The sequence below is a fragment of the Sinocyclocheilus anshuiensis genome, unplaced genomic scaffold (assembly GCF_001515605.1).
Source record: "Sinocyclocheilus anshuiensis isolate Anshui unplaced genomic scaffold, SAMN03320099.WGS_v1.1 scaffold1184, whole genome shotgun sequence".
In the NCBI taxonomy this organism is placed as follows: domain Eukaryota; kingdom Metazoa; phylum Chordata; class Actinopteri; order Cypriniformes; family Cyprinidae; genus Sinocyclocheilus; species Sinocyclocheilus anshuiensis.
In genome coordinates this window covers 1,037,420-1,056,219 of record NW_015547647.1, presented here as the reverse complement: position 1 = coordinate 1,056,219, position 18,800 = coordinate 1,037,420, and the positions used below count along the sequence as shown (strand labels likewise).

Here is an 18,800-nt window from a genome sequence, read left to right as displayed (position 1 = left end):
TGTTTATATATCATATATAACATTTTTTTTATTATTTATTTATTGTATAAATATATATAATATATGCACAGTGGTATTTATAATCATCATTATATAATTATCATCATATAAATCATCATTTCTTTGATGCTGAGGCCGCTGGATCAGGACTGATCATTGCATATGTGTTGTGTTATTTATGGCTTAAAAATGATAAAGTTTTGCTGCTTTGCCTGGAAGATATTGCAGAGTTTCATATTTCAGTGCTAGATGTTGAAAAGACACTGTTGGCATTGATTGATACTGAAATTTGCCTCAATCTGTGTCTGACAGCTGCAGATATTGAGTCCTGTGTTTGGTCTCCAGAGGCCTATTGATTTGATCAGGGAGTTTGCTCAAGGGATTCACCTGTTAACACCAGTGTGTACATTAACATTCAGTTCTGCCTTCAAGTGTCATGTTGACATTGATCAATCATAAATTATAGATGCTATATGTGATATCCACATGCACAATGCATGAGCAGCTGTGTTGCTGGCAATATCTGATATATTTGTCTCTCATATTGATTTGACGTTGTATATCAGGGCAGGGACGGGACGCAGTGGAATCTGTCTGAGAGATTGATGCTTGCAGTGTCAGATTGTTGCTCGAGGCTCTACAAAGGAATTTGATCTCGGGAATGGAAATGTTCGAGTGCAGTGCAGAAATGAAATGTTTATGATTGTGTGAATAATGATCTCGAGCTGTGTAGAGGGGTTTAGTACAGCTTGTGCTTTATTTGTCTCTGCTGATGGTGAATGGAAAGTGATAAGTGGGACGCATGCAAGTGTTCACATGTACTCTAACATGTGTCATCATGTGTGTTTCTCAGATTTTGTTCAGGCAAGTATTACTATTTATACATACTGCTGGTCAAGGATTTGAACAAACCTCTAACCCTACATATTAAATAATGTCAAAGTGAGTTAAGCTTTAGCATTTGCTCTCTGGTTATGCCTTGTGAATACCATCTCAGGGGATTCATGGGTAACTGACACAACACGTGCTGTAACAGGTGTTTAGTGCGTTAGCCTGTTGGACTCAGCTCAGGGTTTCCTGTAGAAAAGTCCCGTCTGTTATTCAGGGATTATGATCTTCCTGTCAGTGGGAAACTGGAGTCTCTTCCGATAACCTAAAATGAAGCTAGAAATGTTTGCTTGCTGATGCAAACAAACACAGCATTAAAATGAATACTTCCAGTCCGTCTGGGGCACAATTGACCGAAACCTTTCAGACTTATGCTTAAATGCTTGGAATTAGTTTCGTAGATAAAAATAAATTGTGCCAGCTTAGGAATTTCTTTAGAATTTAATTTAATTTAATTTTGTTTTTTTTATAAATTTAATGTGAAAATAATGTTTTTTTATTTATTTAAACAGTAATATATTTAAATAATTGTATACTATAAATAAATACAAATAATACATTATATAAATAATAAATATAATTCTAATAATAATATTTATAAAAAAGTATAATTATAATAATTTTATTTTATTTATATATTATTTAAAAACCTATATATATATTAGCATTCATATGTTGGCACAATTTATTTTTGTCTGTGAAGGAAGACAAAGTGAAGGAAGGTTTTTTTGGTCTGTACATTTTTCCCATACTTCCATGTGTGTTAAATCAGTTTTGATGACTTTATTTATAATTTTTTTTTTTTTTTAAATTCCATTTCATTTTTAATTACTTTTTTTTTTAATGAATTAATTAAAATGTTAAAAAAATATATATATATATTTTTTTAGAATTCTTAAGAATTTTGTAGGCAGTTCATTTTTGCCTCTAAAACATTTACATTTTAAATGGATAAGTTGAACAGTGAAGGTTTTTTGGTCTTTACAAATTTTCCATACATTAATACATGCATGTTAACTCATAATTTCATCATTTATAATGCTTATTTGACTATTATTATAAAAAGTGGAAAATAGTCATAATAAAGAATGTAATGAGTAGTTACATTACTCATTACTCATTCTCAGCTTCACTTGTTTCTTAGTCATGAATTTGTTGTGGCATATTGATTTTAGAGGGTTTTTATATTGGTAGCACCAATTTTCCACCAGTTTTGTGAGTCAAGATCCCCAATTATCTGATTCCCCATCAGCAACTACACCCAAAGTACAGATACTCAAAAAGTGTACTTAAGTACAATACTCAAGTAAATGTACTTAGTTACTGTCCGCCTCTGACTACACCACCATATAGATCTCTCCCGCAGGTGTGTCAGACTTCAAATAACATTAACTCCTTGTCAGACCCTTCAGGCAATGAAAAAGGCACATATAGTGTGGAAGACATTCACTAATATTAAACTCGGGCCTGTGGCCGTCTGAACAGACAGAGCTGGGGGGAGGAGGAGATCTTGTAGTAATTTATTATGTCATGAGTAGACATGCCCAATGGAGTGAATTTATTATTTGGTTCAATTACCTGTGCTCTGTAACCTATGTGATTTACTACGACACTGGCAGCTGTGGCGATAAATCATTCCTGGGAGCCACAGACCTCCATTGCAACCTTGTGTACTGCTATTCCAACCAGGGCAAGTGTCATCTGTGTACCAGCCTGGAAATAAACCAACCATCTGACTGAGACGATAGAGAGACCATTAAAACCGCTAAGGCTTTATTAAGCAGCCTGGATGAGAGAGTTGAGAGACTGAACCGTTGCTTTGGTGGTTTGTTCCCATATTGGTTTTCAACTGGTTCATTAGCATTCATTATTGCCAAAGCCAAAGAAGACACATGGGCTATTTTAGATTACTCACTGTGAGCACAGAGAGATTTGACCATTTGTCAGGATGACCTCCTTTAAACCTGAGACACCGTTGAACATATTTCTGATAAAGCTGGGAAAGTGTAGCACTGAGAATTCTGATTCATTTTAGTGAGTAGATTCACTTGAATCGATTCTTTTGAACTGATTCATTTGAGTCATTATACAGAAGAATTTCCATCTATCTGTGTGTGGCATTTTACGTTTTTTTTTTGTTTGTTTTTTTTGCTTTTTACAATATTCATTTAATTAAATACTGAATTAGGAATATTTCGGCTACCAAAGTACAGAACAGTACTTACAGACCAGTTATTTATAATAATATGATAAATCATGTGATTGCATTATTATTATGATTATTATGATTAATCATTTGAATTAACGAACCATTTCAAAAGAATGATTAATTCATGAAACAAAAACTGTATTGTAATGGATTTGAACAGTATGCATTAAATGCTAACCTTTCTAGCGTTAATAAAAACACTGAAATGTAATTAAATGGCTCTGTTTGAGCATGAGTGCATTTGTTTTAGAATGGGAAAGAACTATCTTATGAGTTTCTTTGCCTGAACAGGGAAAGACTGGAAAGATTAAAGGGATAGTTCACCCATAAATTACAATTTTGTCATTAATTACTCACCCTCGTGTCGTTCCAAACCCGTAAGCCCATGTTCATCTTCAGAACACAAATTAAGATATTTTTGATGAAATCCGAGAGCTTTCTGACCCTGCAAAGACAGCAATGCAACTTCCACATTCAAGGCCCAGAAAGGTAGTAAGGACATCGTTAAAATAGTCCATGTGACATCAGCTGTTCAACTGTAATTTTATGAACGTACGTAATGTACGCAAAGAAGACAAAAATAACGACTTTATTCAACAATTTCTTCTCTTCCATGTCAGTCTTCGATGCACATTCATTAGAGTACCATGACGCATGCATGTGCATTCCGCTGCTTGTAAACAAGACGCAGTGCATCCGGGTTCTACATCAGTTGAACCACACACATGGGTTGTGGTACTCGCGTGAACACGAGAAGGTCTTACGGGTTTGGAACGACATGAGGGTGAGTAATAATGACAAAATTTTTATTTTTGGGTGAACTATCCCTTTAAATTTGCCTCCATATTGTTTCCAGTCAGACATACAGCAATTCCTTCAGCTGCAGTGAGCCGAGGTGTCATTTCATTTTTGCCAAAAAGCTACAAGATAAGACAGAAAGAAGTCTGTTTAGGCTTTTTTCTCTCTATTCAGTATTGCAGGGGGTTCAACATGTTAATAGTGGCACGACACTACAGGATTTGAGAGTCAATTCCTTTTCTAGGAGATTAATGTTGCTGAGAAACCATGAATTCAGACCAGTTAATTTCTTATAAAGGAAGTGCAGTTTTTTTTTTTTGCACCACCATTAGCATTACCAAAACAAACTGTTGTTCAATAGACCTTTTTCACAGACTGTGATAACACGTTTTCACAGTTAACATTGTAAATCGTGCAAAGTTTTTTTTTTGTGTGTGTACATTTATAAAACTACTGTGTACTATACTTTTATACATTTACATTTATTCATTTAGCAGAAGCTTTTATCCAAAGTGACTTACAAATGAGGAATACAACAATCGATTTATCTTAAGAAGGCAATAACATGAGAAATGCAAGCAATACGAAGTTTTAAATATTCAGAATTCAGAACCGGGCGGCATTAAGAAATAGTGAAAGCATAGAAGATTTTTTTTCAACAGGATGCCATTAAATGCCCACGGAAGAGATGAGTTTCCAGCTGTTTCTTGAATATGTCAGGGGTTCCACCAACAAGGAACAGTGAATGAGAATGTTCTGGAAAGGTAGTGATGCCAAATTTGACTTCATTCTTCTGACCAATACTATCAACCTCTTGATCTTTTTTCCTCTTTTGTAAAGTCTTAGAAACATTATTATGGATTTTTTTCTTTTACTATTGGAGTAAATTAAATTTGTTGTAGTTTCCGTTCATCACTACCCAACTATGATAACCCCAGAAATGACATACTTTACCTTTTAAAACCTTTTAGCTACAGATTCACAGTATGGCTCAGAAGTTGCATCAAATTTCATCAAATCTAAATGAGCTGGGCGTCTACTTCAGCTCCTTTACAATAGAGATTGGTGTCTGTCCTCACAGGTGAGTGTATATATCTGGTCTCCTGCGCATTTTAGTGTGGTTTGTATGCAAGACAAGATTACTTTCACATACGTACAGAGTTACAGTCATGAACCTAGCGCCCACGTAACCATACACTGCACAGCTTACTCCCCCTATTATTAAGACACACTGAAGTGCACTAAGTGGTGTCATGTTGTAATGTCAGTGATAGTTCATTGTGGTTGTCTTTTAGGGTGCAAATTATTCTGGTTGAGACATATAGTGCTGAACAACTAGAGTAGCCTTTCACCTTTGCCCTGACCTGTTCTTTTCAATCTCAGTCTCAGTGGCTATCAAATGGGCTTAGATGGAGCTTGTGGACACAAGATGTGGGAGCCTGTTGATATGAGTCCATGAGTTGATGGTGGATCAGATAAAGCCAGTCTCCCACTTTCCCCTTCTCTCTTTCTCCTCATACCTCTGTGGTGGGCAATGAAACCAGACCCCTGGACATGCACCGGAGGAGCTGGAGATATGAGGCCCATTGTTCAAAGAGAGTCGAAGCGTTTATCTGCAGTTGGAATGGCGACCATGTTGGTTCAAACCCAATAGACTGCACTGAGTATTTAATCAGGTTGTGTGAAGATTGGTCTTCGTCACCATCATCAGCATCCTCAGTTTTACCCTTTCATTATCTTAAACAAACTATAAGATTAGAAAGTCCTCCATTGATGTTTCTGGTTAATGATGATAATGGAGTAGTTGTGTAGTGTGCTCTGACCTCCTGACTTCTGAGGGAAACACTAGTACAGCACTCCCTAGTAATGACCAAGAACGTTGTCCTGGGACCGATTACAACTGCTCTTCAACAACCTGTAAAATATTTAAAGTATGTATTTGATAAGTAAAGGACAATATTGCTAAATAAACTTATCAGGACTTGAGAGACACAGTGGTCTTGTATAACCCACCCACTATATTTTTTAGCAATACTGACTGTAGTAATGATTGTACATTATCCCACATAATAAAATGATATTTAAATTTTTTTTATTTATATAGTACCATTGAAAACATGTTGTACAATATTTTAAAACATTTAAGGATAAACATAGGCTAGCTGATAGTTCTTTTCATTTTTCTACTTTGTTATGCTTAAAAAATATATATAATATAAATATATATAATGAATAAAAAAGAAAGGCTGTATTTATACAAAATACAGTAAAAAATAATAATACTGTGAAATATTATTGCAGTTTCAAATAATTGATTTAGTTAATTTATTTATTGATTTATTTTATTTAAAATTATTTATTGATTTATTTTTGTGATGCAAAGCTGACTTTTCAGGTGCCTTAAAGCCAGTTTTCAGTGTCACATGATCCTTAAGAAGTCACTTGTGCTGCTTAATATTTTTGTGGAAACCAAAAGAACAACAATTATTGGAAATAGAAATCTTTTGTAACATTATAAAAGTCACTTTTGATCAATTTATTGGATCCTTGCTGAATAAAGGCATTATTTTCTTTCTTTCTTTCTTTCTTTCTTTCTTTCAAAAAAAGAAAAGAAAAAGAAAAAAGGCAAAAAAGTGGTAACTCATTCAAAAAATATATATGGACAAAAAAACTGTCCATTGACAGTTTTCATTGTTAAGAACAAAGCAAAAAAAGTGTTTGTTGGATTTATTAAATGTGTTGTCTGTTTATCATATCAGTACCGGGTTATAGGTAACATAAGGACTAGTTTAAAAGATATGCCACCCCAAATAGTCTTCATAAAAATATACATATCCTCTGAAACGATTTATTCTGAAGTTTGACTGACAGACTCTCTGGAGAAGGGGCCACGTTTCTCTTAAGAGCTCCTGGGTCTGTTGAAACTCTCTATTGTTCAACGAGTAGAGGCAGAGAGAGAGAGAGTCCCCTCCCCTTCGGCTCTTTCTTCCCCTCCTCCTCGGCCCTCACTATGGACCAAAGCAGCACTCCTCAAGTCTGCAGGCCCATAGACTCCTGGAAGACCCACTCTTCTTCCAGCTCTTCCCCACTTCTGAGGCCTCTTCTCAGGGATAGGTAGAGCAGGAGCCCTGCTTGATAATGGAGGTAGTGCAACAGATTGGACATCAGCTATCTCCATTTGGGATATCCGAGTGTCTGTCTGCATCTGCAGGTAATTCTGCTGTTAAATTGCACAGTGCTGCAGATGAGAAGCTTCTGAGATGCTAGAATGGGTTACAAGATTTGCTGCAAATGTTGATTTCGGCTGATTTTTCAAAGCAGATTGTGTGTATAAGTCACATTTAGCTTGTATTGTAATTCATAAGTTTCATAATTCAATATGAATCATAATTTGCATTCATATTGATTGTGACAACATAAATAATTTAGGCCAGTCATTTTCTATAAACCGTTCAGGTAGATTAATTTGAGCGCTCACAGTTGCCAGAGTGGTTTTATTTGTAGCGATAAGCATGTTTGGGCCCTTTGTGTCTGTCTGAGTGGGACATTATTTACGAATTAGAACAATTAGTCACAACGAACTGTCTTTCTTTCTCGCTCCCTTTTCCCTCAAAACAGTCCTAGTTCTGTGTTTCTTCATCATGATGTGTTGATGGATCTCGGCTGTCTCTGAGAACCTCAGACGCTCTCTGTACAGCATGTGTTATGCAACTCTGTTAAAATGATACAAACCCATTAATATTTGCTTGATATCCCCTTAAATATTTCTTAACGGCTCCCTTTGGGCTTTTGAAAACTCTTCATGGTAGCCGAGAGGAGTTCAAGCTCGACCAGGATGTATGAAATATGTTATGTCTATCCTGGGCAAACAATGCTATACAGCAATTATCCTTTTTCCTGCCAACTCCTGGTGCCTCCTTAGTGTGCAGTGAGCATCTAAATCAAATATTTGTGGTGTTTCACAACACTATTTTGAGAGGAACATAAGAAAAAATAATTATCTGTATCTTTGCATTGTTGGTGCGACCCCAAAATGACTCCCATGTAACAATGGGCTTATTTATGTGGCTGTTTTGTTAATAAAATGGCTGTTGATCTTTGGGATTAGCAAAGTCAATGATGGGAACGCACATAATGAAGCATTTAAGGGTGAGGGGGCGTTGTGACAGAAGGTATGTGACAGTAATTGCTGCTCACTATAACCCTTTTGTTTGGTTCCACCTGGTTCGGGCCGTCTTATAGCTCAGGTCACTCATTAAAGAGCAGACAAGCTAATATTTGACGAGACCTTGGACCAAAGGCATGCACAGGAAGAGACATACAGTACATAAACATATATACTTGCCTTCATGTTTAGAAGAATAGGTTTTAAATACATATACAATACAATTTAAATGTTTTTTTATTCTTTTAAAGTCTTTTATGCTCACCAAGGCTGCATTTATTTCATTAAAAAATACAATAAAAACTGTAAAATTGCGAAATAATATTACAATTTAAAATAACTGTATTCTATTTGAATATATTTTAAAATTAAATTTATTCTTGTGATCCAATGCTGAATTTTCAGCATCATTACTCCAGTCTTCAGAGTCGCATGATCCTTCAGAAATGCTGATTTGCTGCTCAAGAAGCATTTTTTATTATCATCAATTTTGAAAACAGTTGTACTACTTAATATTTTTATGGAAACGGTCATACTCATCTTGGAGGATTTGAGAAAGTTCAAAAGAACATTTATTTGAAACAGAAATGTATTATAAATGACTTTACACTTTTGATCATTTTAATGCATCCGTGTTAAATAAAAATATACATTTCTTTAAAAAAATCTTACTAACAAACTTCTGAATAGTAGTTTGAATATTAAATTATTTAAATATAAATAATGCATTATATTTATAATAAGTATTTTCCACCATCTTGGACACATTTTTTCCACTTGTTGTAATGCATTATGGGATTGCATTTTTAGAATATAATGCTGCCTTAAAATTTGGTCAGAAAGAGAGTATGTGTTTTGGAGGAGTATTTTCTAGATTTTGGAGCAGATCTTCCATCTAAAGCCTCAAGTCTCATTGCTTTTGTTATTCCCATGAAACTGCACTCTGCTTCCTTTCAGAGTCCTGTGTCGTGACAGGTTGTCTAGTCCCTTCAGAAGAGCCTGTCTGCCCATGCCATCAGTGGCAGATGTGGGGTTTGAGTTGTTAAAGTCTCAGGGTACCTCAAACACAGACACTGACCCAGAGACTGTCTGGCTGGAGCTCTGACCCTTTTATTTCACTGCAGTCAGAGACAGACTCTTAAAGACTTTAATTAGAGGACTGTCTAGGAAGACTTCTGCTTTCCTTTGATCCTACATTAACATAAAACATCTATTATCTTTTATTGTGTGTATATATATATATATATATATATATACATACATATATATCACAATAGCCACTTCCACTGGCTTCTGCCAAATCACAAATGAGTGTACAACAGAATAACACTATTCACTTGGGATTACTGAAAATGACCTTTGGAGATATAATCCTATTTATTGGTCAAATCTCCTGACAAGCATGAAGTCTCCCTGCTATCTTTTGATTTCACTGTAGTACTTGGTTTATCTCATATTATGTTTTCCCAGAGAGAAGTGTAAGATTGACACAGTGTCTTTGATTGGATTTACTATTGGAAACAATGGCTGCATTATCTGTGCAGCTGATTGGTGGAGAGCAGGGACTGTGATTAGCCAATCATTCACCTTATATGACCTGTGTATACCTACAAATCTGTTCCCTCGCCTTTGACAGAAGTGAAAGGCCATGGGGTTTACAAGATAATCATTTTTCTTTTATGATATAACTTGATTACCCAGCTCTTAATTTTGTCAATTATTTAATTGACAAAATTACATTTATTTTGAACATGCAGTAAATTTGGACAACAGGATTTGTATAGGATGTGTTTTTATATTAGCATTTATAATAATTTATGAATTTTTTATTTGTTATTGATTATAATTATTTGATCATATTAATATTAATGAACTAGGAATTAATTATGCGATTGGAAAACAGGATAAATGTAATAAATATATAAATACATATTTATCTATTTAAAAAATAATGTTTATAAAATATTTCATATTGATATTTGTTTAAATATAATATAATATAATTTAATTGGTTATATATTATTATTTATATTAATTTATGAATCATAAAATTTGCTTTTTGGTTTAAAAAACATTGTAATTATTTAATAATTAATATAAATTAACTAGGAATTGAACATGAAAAATTACTTAGGACATTCAATGAACTTGTGCAAGGTGATGTAATGGGACACTTATTGTTCTGTTTTTAATCAATAATAAATATAAAAAAAATATTTAACTTTTTATTTTATTATTAAATTATTTAATACAATTTATGTAATAATTTTATATTTATTATTTCACTTTATTTTTTATAATATAAAATAATTTATACTAATATTAATGTTAATTATTTATTGATATTGACATTTGATATTATAAATTATTTAAATAAAATTAATGTTTAATCATTTTAAAATGTTAAAATATGAATGTAGTCTATGTCACAGCACCTTTAGAAAAGCAGTTTCCTCTTCCGAAAACCATGATAACGTTTAGATAAACTCAGTGCATTTATGCCACATGTCTGTTACACTGCTAGAGCAAAAATGGATTGGATGCTCTCTCAAGTCAAATGGATTTTTAATCAAGTGTCGGATTTATTCCATGACTTTCTAAGATCTAGTTTCCAAATTGCTGTTATCTTCTGACCGTTGCTTGGGCTGCTGGACAGGCAATCCATCAAATTCTCATCAATTATGTTTCATATTTATCACGAGTTCACGACGGTGAGTCCAAACCTCTGCAGTTTTCGGTTTCGTGAGGTCTCAAAGGAAGAGGGTGGTCTCTGCGCTCAAACGATAAGCTTTCCAGATCACAACCTGGTTTATTTGCATAATTAAATGTTGTTATTATCAGACGTACTACACGCAGAACGCAATGAAATAGTCTTATGCGCTTTGACTAATGGAGACGTGTTTACTGCTTAAGCCCTGACATGGGTTGTAAATCCAGGTTAAGATTATTAGGCCCGAACACAACAGACTGTTTGTGAGTTTGTCTAATCCTTCATGCCACTCCTTATCAAGACTGTTTTACGAAGGTCACGATCTGCAACTGCAGTAGCTGTGATCTAATGACATAATGCTGAAAAATCTATTGCAATGTGCAGTGGAGCGATATGATATTGGTATGACAGCTACAAGAATTGATTCAGTGTGTCACTGGACTCAGAGTGCAGGCAGAAACGGCGAGCTTTCCACGCAACAGCATCAATCATTCATGCCACATTAGCGCTAGGAGACAGAGTTCGTCCCTTAGAGCTTGTGCTGTATGACTGAGACTCGGAAAGAAAGCGCGGAGAAGGAGAAATATGTTTTGTTTGCAGGAGTCATGGAACGTGCTAGCTGGAAATTGCTGAAAACAATCCTCCTCATTCCATTGCCACGGCAACAGAGGTGTTTCCCTGACAACAGACAACTGTAAACCGTATCAGACAACTGCCTGCAGAACTATAGTAATGACTTATGCATCCTAACATTACTGCTTGAATCAAGAAGGACCAGTCACTGTTGTGCTCATATGCAAATTTTAGCCAATCATCATATGTATATTAGTGTCCAAAAATCAATGTTTTGGGTTTTTCATACTGGAAATGGTTAAGGATCATTTTTAACCCAATACTTTTGTAAAACTAAAAGTTACAAGTTATTTACATATTAATCACATTGTGTCTCATTGACTAATAATTGCGTGAACTATTTCAAATTTGTGCGAACAGGAGAACTTCGCATCGCAATTTGTTCTTATAGCCTCGTTCTAATGTTATTGAATTTGGATTGTTTTAAATGAGCGTGTCCATATAAGTAAAATTTTTCATACACAGCTGTTCATACGCATATCTGTGAAATATATTTACTTTTACTTTACTTTTAGTCATTTAGCAGATATTATATATATATATTTAAGGTGAAACTAAATTTGGCCACCCAGAGTACAGGTATGTGAATTGTTTTTTGCATATGTGTGGTTTCTGTTGTTCCTACTTTTCACAGTTTCGAATACATATAAGCACGAAAGTTAATGGCGAATAATTATTCATGAAAAAGTCTGTACGTTGATTTCACACACAAATTTGTGTATGCGCACTTGAAACCCAATGATGGGACGAGATGCAAAAACTAAAGTAGTTGTGGCTGTGTAAAGCTCATGAATATTTAATGAGGTAAGCATTGAGGCTGATTATGATTGGTCGTCTGTTGCTAATTACTCACTTTTAGAATCTGGCAGAATAGTATCGCTGATAGAGATAGGTATCGATGTTATTTGAAGCTGTTTAGTGTTCGTTTTTTTTAGTCTTTAGTCTTTGTTTACCCTTTTCTGTTAATCTTTCTAGATTAGAAATCTAGTCACATTGAAAAATTAAAGATTCATTTTAAATAGTTTTCTGTGATTGTGATTCCTGTGCATTTATGTCAATGTGCAGCATTAAAAAGTCAAAATACAAGTGTGAAGCATTGATTTACCTGGAGCTAAAAGTGACTTTAAACTGCGTTTTAAAAAGACGCTTAAGCGGCTTTCAAAAGGCAAAAGGGTCTCAAGACATTTTTTTTTAAGTTATTTGAACTTGAACGGCACATTTTTTCAGAATTCTGTGTCATAAGACAGCAGTGTAATAGTCAAAAATGTCCATCTAGTATATATATTGTATATATATATATACAGTATGTGTGTGTGTGTGTGTGTGTGTGACTATCAAACCACCATCTTGAAGATCTCATTTAATTTAATGAGATGAATAAGAGTTTGTCTGGGTCAGTGGTTACTAACCGACTTACTGGACAGACACGTGTCGCGCACAGACCCGCTGTTCGTGGAGGAAAAATATTACTAATGGGTTTACTCATGGTGAATGCAAAGATGAGTAAGATCAGAAATACTGGAGCAGTGGTTCAGGATATCCTGAGGAAGGAGGGTGTGCGTTTCTAAATCAGGGAAACGGGAAAAATGCAGGGAATGCTGAATAGATGACTGAACGAGGAGTCAGCCAAGACAGTGTGTCAGGAGGTCAGGATGACTAGACTAGACAGTGTTGTTTTTTATTATTTGCATCATGAAAAGAAATATATGCTTCATTTAACTAATTTATAGCATGTAATAAGTGAACATTTTTGCCCTTAAACAAGTTTACTTTGGTAATTATAGTTACTATTTTTTTTTAATGGGAGGGCTAGTAAGCTTTTATTATTCCCCTCATCATTTTATTGCATTGATATAACATTAACCTACCAATAACAATAAAATAATATGACTATGAATATGAATGAATGTCTATAAATGAAAATGTTAAGGTCTTGGCTTCAATTCAATTCAATTCAATTCAATAAAAAATTTTATAAGAATTGAACATTTCCAGCATTATTTCTCAAATAATAATTACTTGTCCAAATAATAATAATAATAATCATCATCATCATCTCACAATTCAGATACAATTCAGTGCATGAACAGTGACAGTTGCCCAAAAGTGAGGCATATTGTCACACCATATGGGGTAAGTTATCACATATAACATCAAATATAATAAGTTGTATATACTGGGTAATACGGGGTAAGTTATCACATTGGAAATGTGCTATTAAACAGCATATTATCAGCATATATAAACACAATATATATATATATATATATATACACACACACACACACACACACACACAAAGCATCTTTAGTGCAGTCTTGCTTGTATAGGCTATGAGGTATTTAACAGAAAATTATTGATGAAAAGATGAAAAAAGAAGACAAGTTGCATTGTTGTTGTTGTGCTTTAAAAGACAGTTTTTAAAAGGTGAACCTTTATATCCAAAGATATGAAACAAATGCAATAAAGTAAATGAACAACAGTGTCCTTTTTTATTGCATTACAAGAACAGTAACATAACACACATATATGGAGGATCACAGTATTTTCAACTATTATCAATTACATTTATAATAGCATCAAAGGAACAAACAGAAAAAAAGAAAGGAGAAAAAATAAAAATAAAACAACAGGGGATAACTTAAAGGGGTCATATGATGCTGCTAAAAAGAACATTATACTTTAGTCTTTGCAACTTTACAGATCTTCTTTATGCACCAAGAGCTTGTAACACTCCAAAGAGAAAGGAAAAATTGAAATCGCATAATATGACCCCTTTAAAATAAATTTTCATAAGAAAAGGATTCAAAAATTCTATGCATCCTTTTTGTTTTTTAGATCTTTTAAGGCAATATAATGCTTCATTTTTGTTTGTGTATATGATAACAACAGCGTCCTCCATTCAGAGTCATCGGTCTGTATGACGTCACGCAGCTGTAGTCTCACCGAGCGCGTGAGGGAGGGACTGACAGCTCTGCCGGTGCGCGAGGTGCTGGTGTGCGGAGTAGCGCGCGCGGCCGTCTGTAACATAAGTGGGATTTATTTCTGCAGTACTTTGAGTCCAGACGCATGTAACTACCCGCAACAGGATACCAAAGGGTTAGTATGCATACTGAGGCGTTATTTTATAGTGTTGACGTGTGTTGTGGTTTCATTTTGAAGCGCGCAAAATCTGAGACTGTAACTATTGCGTGAGATTTTACAGAGAGTGTAAACAAGACTGGACTGAAATCGCAAATGTGAAGTTCAAATGTTAAGAATCTCAAAGGGTGAGTTCATATAGAACGCGTTTGTTCTTGCGTTTAAAAAAATAGATGCAAGGGTCTCGCGACGCGTTTTAAAAGTTAAACTATTTTTAACCCACTATCTCATCCTGCACGCATTACGAAAATAATGTTAAAGAACATATTATAATTATTATTATTATAGAATAGAATTGATCTCATTGCTGTAAAATGTATGAATCACTTCATTATTTATGGGTTTATTTAAAAAGTTTATTTTTGTTATTAGTTTGTATATTGTAGTATTTTATGTTGCATTGTTAAGTTATATATTACATGTATGTTATGTAGTTAATGTTAACTGCATTAATAATGCCATGTGGTGAAGGTGTTTATGTGCTCTGTTATATTAGTATTTATAGTATTATTGACTACAGTTGTTGGTGAGCTTGAAGTCATCATGTGGCTTTCCATTGTGCCGCATGTAATTATCAGCTCAATTTACACGGATTTTAATAAATCTTAAATATGTAATGTATATTAACATTGCATAATGTAATGACATATACAGTACAATTAGGAACTGTCAAATATAGAGTGACCAAATTAACTAAATGATGAAAGGTAGAAATATAATAAAGAATAGCCTACTCTTTGCATCCATTGTGCAACGGAGGATTAACTTGAAACTGTATCTTAAAAACTCAAGCTCACATCTGTCTGATGCATATATGCATAGATAAACCCTTACAAATGATCACAGATACAATGCAATAATGCATCCTGGGTCTACGTTATAAGGGCGCTGTGAGTCTAGATTTATTATGTCAGTGGGACATTATCTTGACAGATGTTGAAAGTGAAGCATTTTTGTTTGTCTTTCTGGGATGTTTTAAGGTTTGTGCATGCGATGGATTGTTCCATATGTGAGAATTCCTTAGGAGCAGCACACACTGATAAACACACTTAGCACGAAAGGAATGTGTGTGTCTGTGTGTGCGTCTATGGCTCATCCTCATGTTGTGTGCACACACACACACACACACCATGCACTGATGTTTCTTGCTAGGGCTATACATTACACTACGTAAACCTTCTCTCCAGTAGTTAAACACACTGTCAGACAGCTCTCTATATAGAAATATACTGCTTTATGTGGTATATGTTTACGTAGTGTTATGTCTGTATATGAATTCCTAGTTAAAGGAATGGTTCTCCCAAAAATTATAATTTGCTGAAAATGTACTCACCTTCAGGCCATCCAAGATGCAGATGAATTTGTTTCATTGGAATACAGTGGGTACGGAAAGTATTCAGACCCCCTTCAACTGAGCAAAGGGTCTGAATACTTAGGACCATGTGATATTTCAGTTTTTCTTTTTTAATAAATCTGCAAAAATGTCAACGATTCTGTGTTTTTCTGTCAATATGGGGTGTTGTGTGTACATTAATGAGGAAAAAAAAATAACTTAAATGATTTTAGCAAATGGCTGCAATATAACAAAGAGTGAAAAATTGAAGGGGGTCTGAATACTTTCCGTACCCACTGTAGATTTGTTGAAATGTATCATTACATCACTTGCTCACCAATGGATATTTTGCAATGAATGGGTGCCGTCAGAATGAGAGTCCAAACAGCTGATAAAAACATCACAATAATTCGCAAGTAATCCACACCACTCCAGTCCATCAATTAACATCTTGTAAAGAATAAAGCTGAGTGTTTGTAAGAAACAAATTCATCAAGATGATTTTATCTTCAAACTGTTGCTACAATATGAGTAAATCTATACATAATATTGCTTTCTCCAGTGAAAAAGTCAGATCATCAGAATATGCACAGATCAAGAACCATTTATGAGCGAAAATAGTCCTAAAAAGTTCTAAACAAATATCTTGGTGGATTTTGATGTGAGAGGACAACAGGGGATGGGCTTTTTCACTGTACGAAGCTTTATTATGGATTATAGATTCATACTTTGGCCAGAAACAATGTTTTAAAGTTATAACGCCTTAATGATGGATTTGTTTCTTACTAACATGCTTTTCACCTCACAAGACAATTGATGGACTGGAGTGGTGTGGATTACTTGTGGATTATTGTGATGTTTTTATCAGCTGTTTGGACTCTCATTCTGACGGTACCCATTCACAGCAGATGATCCATTGGTGAGCAAGTGATGTACTGCAATTTCTCCAAATCTGTTCCGATGAAGAAACAAACTCATCTACATATTGAATGCCCTGAGGGTGTGTACATTTTCAGCAAATTTTCATTTTTGGGTGAACTATTCCTTTAATGGTGCCAATAAACATATAGGTCATACATGCATATTAGTTGGTGCAATATAGGGCAAAATGAACTTATAAATCCTTAAAAATTGTTATACTGTTTTGCAAGTATAACACATAATCTACATAAGGGCATAAGCAGTGGGTCTGGAAAAACATGCACACCAAAAAGCACGCATGATGCAATATTTGGCAGCGCAATGTAGTGATGTTATTTTAAATGTAATTAGCTCACCCATTTGCATATTAGCCTTATTTATTGAAGATCGCTGGAGTAGATCTGTCAGCGACGACATCGTGCTTGGCACATTATGGTTTGCTAACTGGCTCAGCCGTGCCCTGGTCATGAAGATGGGTGATTGTTGAACGCTCAGCGGGCACAAAGGGCTCTCGTTAGTCTCCTGAGTATGTGAACTGGTCTGGCACCGGGATCAATGGCAGCAGGCTTGTGGAAGGCTGGTTCATAATGAACCCTTGAGAGCTCGTCACTCACCCGCTGCGAGGTAGAGAGAAGCCAAAAGATGGACGGTGAGCTCAGAACTTCAAAGCTTCTGTTTATATTTGTGAAAAGGTTGCTGATAATAGAATAGCATAAATGGGTCACCTCTATGTATACTCATGGGAAAAGTCTAGCTTAAAGAGCCACATTAACGTTAATGTACAGCCAGGTGATGGAGGGGAGGGGAGAGTGTATGGGTCATAGATCGTTAAGTTCATTTAGAGAGGAAGGTAATCTATTAGAGTATCTGTGGGTAGTAAGAGTGGGGTCAGGGGTCTCTGGAGTGAACTAGAGTGCTGGTTAGTGCTGTTTTATTGGGTAAAATGATTGAAAAGAAAATCATGGGGCATTAGAAGCAAGGCTGACATTGTTTTGAGGGAAATGTGGGATAGTTAGACTAGCATTTGTTTTCATGCCATTGCTTGGTACTTTGGTTCCATGTGAGGCGCTATTCTAGATTAGAGAGTCTTATTTTGTGAATGGCATCCAGCCCTTTGAACCAAACTAAAGGCAGAACTGTTCATTTTGTTGTTGCAGAACTGCTTATTTTGAGGTTTGTGGTGGTGAAACCTGTACTTTTTTTCACTTGTTTACCATTTCAATCCATTTTAATCCATACAGTGAACGTGAATGGGGATGGATGTTGTTGAACTCCAAAAATGTCAACAAAAGCATGATAAAAGTAGTTTAAACAAATCTGAAAGTATAATGTAAGTCTTCTGATTATGAACTATAGTACATTACTGTTTAAATGTCATTATTTTATAACGCCATGAGTTTTAATACAGGTGGGTGAATAAAAGCATTTAGCCAAAAGTAATTTTTTATTTTTTTTTAGATTTATACTACCATTCAAAAGATTGGGGTAAGATTTTTCTTTAAGAAATTAATATTTTATTCAGCAAGGATGCATTAAATTGATCAAAAGGCAGTTATAATGTTGGTAAGATTTCTATTTTAAATAAATGCTGTTCTTTTGAACTTCCTAATTATCAAAGATCCCGATAAGACCAAACTATTAAGCAGCACAACTGTTTTCAACATTACAAATAATAATAAATGTTTTGTGAGCAGCAAATCAGCATAATAGAATGATTTCTGAAGGATGATGTGACACTGAAGACTGGAATAATGATGCTAAAATTTCAGCTTTGCATCACAGGAATAAATTACATTTTAAAACACATTCACATAGAAAATAGTTATTTTAAATTGTAAAAACATTTCACATTCTTTCAAGTGAAAACATTAAAATGCCTTATTTTTAATATATATATACAGTATTAACATGTATTGTACCTGTAATGCCAATTGGAGTTAAAACTCAGGTTTAAAATAATGCTCTCTTGCTATTGAATTTTAGAAATGGACTTTTTTAATGT

General features: G+C 34.6%; 1 protein-coding gene across 3 annotated transcripts in view; it reads left to right on the top strand.

Moving 5' to 3' along the window:
* LOC107701953 (rho GTPase-activating protein 24-like) overlaps positions 1-18,800 on the top strand; it is a 126,033-nt gene that overhangs the window by 87,700 nt on the left and 19,533 nt on the right. Inside the window, exon 1 of one of the 3 annotated variants that reach the window (XM_016504120.1) lies at positions 14,379-14,502. The exons of the other annotated variants lie outside the window; for them this stretch is intronic. The gene's annotated coding sequence lies outside the window, so the exon portion shown is untranslated. Of the gene's footprint in view, positions 1-14,378; positions 14,503-18,800 lie in introns of those variants that run through there. 3 annotated transcript variants of the gene reach the window in all.